Genomic DNA, 5,295 nt, shown 5'->3' with positions numbered 1-5,295 from the left:
TATGGATCCAAATCAGCACCTAATGAAGCAACGCATAAACTAGGGTTTAAGCTTTTGTCACTCTAGCAACCCGTCATCTACTTATTACTTCCCAATGCCTTCCTCTAGGCCCAAATAATGGTGAAGTGTCATGTAGTCGACGTTCACATAACACCACTAGCATACATCTCATCAAAATATCGAACGAATACCAAATTCACATGACTACTAATAGCAAGACTTCACCCATGTCCTCAGGAACAAACATAACTACTCACAAAGCATATTCATGTTCATAATCAGAGGAGTAATAATATGCATTAAGGATCTGAACAAATGATCTTCCACCAAGTAAACCAATTAGCATCAACTACAAGGAGTAATCAACACTACCAGCAATCCACAGGTACCAATTTGTCGTTTGGATACAAGATTGGATACAAGAGATGAACTAGGGTTTTGAGAGGAGATGGTGCTGGTGAATATGTTGATGAAGATTGACCCCCTCCCGATGAGAGGATCGTTGGTGATGACGATGGTGATGATTCCCCCCTCCTGGAGGGAAGTGTCCCCGGCAAAACAACTCTGCCGGAGCTATAGATTGGTTCCGCCAAGGTTCAGCCTCATGGCGGCAGAGTTTCATCCCGTAAGCTTGCCCACAATTTTTTCCAGGGTATAAGCCTTCATATAGCAGAAGATGGACACCGGAGGGCCACTAGGGGGCCCAAGAGACAGGGGGCGCGCCCAGTAGGGGTGGGCGCGCCCCCACCCTCCTGGCCAGGGTGTGGGCCCCCTGAGGTGTTTCTTCCATTCAATATTTCTTATTAATTCCAAAAATAAGTTTCGTGGAGTTTCACGATTTTCGGAGCAGTGCAGAATAGGTTTCCAATGTTTGCTCATTTTCCAGCCAAAATTCCAGCTGCCGGCATTCCCCCTCTTCATGGTAAACCTTGTAAAATAAGAGAGAATAGCCATAAGTATTGACATATAATGTGTAATAACAGCCCATAATGCAATAAATATTGATATAAAAGTATGATGCAAAATAGACGTATCAACCCTCTTGTTGAGAAGTTAAATTTAGTTCATAAAGAAAACGAGTATTTGAAAGAAAAAACGAAAAGAATTGAAAACGAGAAGATGAAATTGGAGTTGTATGTTACCGATGTCGTCGATGATCACAAGATCAATATGGACGCCATGCGCTTGAAGATTAGTAAGATTAGAAAATAGGCTATTGATAATGAGGGCTTGGTATCATTATGTTGTTGGATCAGTTGTTACCTTAGTTGCGATCATGATCGCATTTGTTGTGATGACGGTAAGTTTTCTCTAGTGTTTTGCTTAACAAATGTATACTTAGCTTCGTACATGCTTGTTAGCCCTATTATGCCACATACAATAACTACGTAAATAAGGCATCCCCATCAAACATCACACAAATCTAAAAGAATATCTAATTAAGCCACTAGTCTATATCTATACCAATATAAAAAGACCCAAAGAGCCAGATCCAATATATCTCAGCCACCCATTCACGTTAATCCAACCGTCCATATTGTCCTAATGGTGAGCGATTAAACAAGTTCAGCGCTAAACAATTTTTTCCCTTCCTGATGATCCCCTTCCTTGGGCACGAAAGGAAGGGAACTGCCCACGTAGAAAAAGCGAAGGAACTTCCATACACGAAAGGAAAGGAACTGTCGCACCATCGCTCCACTCCCAATTGCTCGATTCGTCAGATTAGGACCTCGCCACCGCCATCCCCTCCACCCATCGTGGCCGTGGGCGACGCTACTTCCCTACACCGCCTGGCCGGCCGTCGAGGACGACGCCTCCTCCTATTCCTCCTAGCCGGCCGGCGGGGAAGCCACCTCCTACACCGCTTAGCCGGCCATTAGGGACGCCACCTACAATGCCTTACCTGTCATCGGGCCGCATGACATACACCGCCCGGATACTGCCACTCCCGCTCCACATGCTAACGTTGTGGCCTTAATACCATCGCGATCACGTCGATGTCAGGATCTGGCCGTCACCGTCGCCTTAGCAGCTCGATGCCACCCATGATTCAGGTAATTATGTTCATCAAGGTAGGCTAATAAATGTTGAAAAACAATTTGTTCATGTTTTCCCCTTTATTTTATAGAAGATGTAACTCCAAATATTCTAATAGAAGGTAGGCTTATTTGGGTAGTATATTTATTTCATTGACAGAATGTGATCTAGAGGTGTGCTCATTTTATTTTAGCATGTTCAGGTTTTAGCCGAATCATATCTTATGTACCATTAGCCTAATTACTTGGCCGTGCAAGGTGCAAGGGGTTCATAGCTGCGGAATTCGTGGCGTCTTATGGATGATGCTCCATAAAACAAGAACTTTAAGCACTAAATTGGAACTTTTGATAGCCGCTGGGTAGTGGATCAGTTGAACTAATTTGAATGGATTGTGCTTAGATTTTCAGATTTACCCTCTGCCAGCTTCAGGACGAGGTTAGTACCCCCTCATCTGGTTACTTGCATGTACAATTAACCACTAGGATTCAGTATAACTAGCAGAGTGCCCCACGCATTTGCGCGGCTAGATTTTTAGCATTTATCTGCACGCGTTATTTTGGATTTTGATAGGGTCTCAAGGTCATAAATTTGCCCATTATTTTCCTATGAATATGCTATATAAATTTTAGTATTATAAGTAAATAATTGATTATTTGAGACCTTCTCCGGTTACAATAATTAATATATTAGGAATTAATTTTTGAAATTTAGGCACCACAGGTTATCGCCGCTCATGGTCTCTTTTTGGATTCATCATCAGTTGGCAACGACCGTAGAGGAGGCATAAGTCTATATGATATTTTATAAAATATTAACCTCAACCAAGAGCTAAATATAAAGATGATGTCTTTGATAAAAACTTGGTTTTTCTTCCTTTCTATGTCTCATCATTAACGGTATGGTTGCTCGTGCATTCATGCTCATAGATTTCTTACATATTGTCCTTCTTAGCATTTTACTTTTTGTCAGTTATTTATCCTTCGACAATTTCTCTTATTCGATTAGATGCATGTATATGTCGACGTTTACACATATCCAAATATAAATTAAATGGTATAAAAAGTAAATTCCATGAAAACATATTAATTAGCTCATAGAATCATTTATGGTCTTTCGTTTGAAGCACTGCTATTTTAGTATCCTTATGAAAATCATACTTATACTTTTATTCTAATGAATACTCCTCCTATTACTAACACATCTATCTTTTCACTGATAGTGTTCCTCTATTTTTCAAAAAAATTGCAAGGTGTAATCAATGTGGATTACTTAATAGATTTTTGATAATATTTTTTTTCATGACATATAGTAACATTTTACCGAGAAAATCATCTTCGATGTTGTTTCATGGCTATCTGATATGATTGATTCTCATAATTCATATAAAACATATCTGACTGTTTAGTTGGTTAATTGGTGCCATCAGCACTGGTGGTATTTCAAGCACTTCATGCAATCTAAATTGCGACTGATTGGTTCGTAAAGGCTGATTTGGCTACTAAATGTATACCTTTTACTTTAATTTTTTAATCTCAACTATCATAAATAGGATTCTTCATATAGTCGACATTGCGGATAATTTTTCCCATGTTGACAAATTTAATGTCTAGTCTTTTCTCAGTTCCTTGGTCATCAGCCTCGTTAGCTCTCCTTAATATCATATGTTTCTTGAAGTCACCACTCCGTGTCAACATTATATACTTGGATTCTGTCGATACGCCCCATGACCTATCTTTATGGTGAATAGAATTTGCATGCCAAAGTATGTTTTATTTTAGCCGTTTAATTTTTCAATTTTGTTTATCTAATAATCTATTTTCTCAATCTGAGTAGAGAAAATATGTTGTCCCAATGCAGCGCACTAATTACCTTTTCTTCAGCAACATGTGAAGCACTAATTAACTTTGCTGGACAAAAATATTAGAACAGAAAATGCCGAAGTACAGACTACTTTTCTGAAATAATAGAGGACATCAGCCCACGTTTTTTTTTGACGGGTGAGGACATCAACCCACACATACTTATTCAGTTATTCTGCTCGGACACTTCTTTTTATGGGTGGAGCGTTATGGTGGGACTCTTCCCTAATGTACATTTCCTAATTGGACTCTAACCGCCGAACAATATTTTGGATGCCATACTATGTGCAAAATCAAAACGTAAGGTGGTCTGTTTTCTATGCACCAACGTAGGCTAGTCTGGCTGGTTCGGACTGACTTTTTAATAGAAAGTAATCTGATATTTTTTCTGAACAATACAAAGACGTGTTGAGCTATTAGTACGTGGCACGTGATGTGTCAAACTGTTTGTAGAAAAACAATTATATGTTACGCTACATCTTTTAAATCTTGACCGTTAATATCTGAAATTTACGGTCGTGATTATTCAATCTATGTGGACTAATGTGATGCTTTGTTTGCCTCCTCTCTTAATTATATAACTAGCAGAGTGCCCCGCGCATTTGCGCAGCTAGATTTTTAGCATTTATCTGCATGCGTTATTTTGGATTTTGATAGGGTCTCAAGGTCATAAATTTGCCCATTATTTTCCTATGAATATGCTATATAAATTTTAGTATTATAAGTAAATAATTGATTATTTGAGACTTTTTCCATTTACAATAACTTATATATTAGGAATTAATTTTTGAAATTTAGGCACCACAGGTTATCGCCGCTCATGGTCTCTTTTTGGATTCATCATCAGTTGGCAACGACCGTAGAGGAGGCATAAGTCTATATGATATTTTATAAAATATTAACCTCAACCAAGAGCTAAATATAAAGATGATGTCTTTGATCCAAACTTGGTTTTTCTTCCTTTCTATGTCTCATCATTAACGGTATGGTTGCTGGTGCATTCATGCTCACAGATTTCTTACATATTGTCGTTCTTAGCATTTTACTTTTTGTCAGTTATTTATACTTCGACAATTTTTCTTATTCGATTAGATGCATGTATATGTCGACCTTTTCACATATCCAAATACAAATTAAATGGTATAAAAAATAAATTCCATGAAAACATATTAATTAGCTCATAGAATCATTTATGGTCTTTCGTTTGAAGCACTGCTATTTTAGTATCCTTATGATAATCATACTTATACTTTTATTCTAATGAATACTCCTCCTATTACTAACACATCTATCTTTTCACTTATAGTGTTCCTCAAGGTGTAATCAATGTGGATTACTTAATAGATTTTTGATAATATTTTTTTTCATGGCATATAGTAACATTTTACCGAGAAAATCA

The sequence above is a fragment of the Triticum dicoccoides genome, chromosome 6B, assembly GCF_002162155.2.
Source record: "Triticum dicoccoides isolate Atlit2015 ecotype Zavitan chromosome 6B, WEW_v2.0, whole genome shotgun sequence".
NCBI lineage: Eukaryota > Viridiplantae > Streptophyta > Magnoliopsida > Poales > Poaceae > Triticum > Triticum dicoccoides.
The sequence above is the reverse complement of the archived record's forward strand: the minus strand, read 5'-3'. Positions refer to the sequence as shown.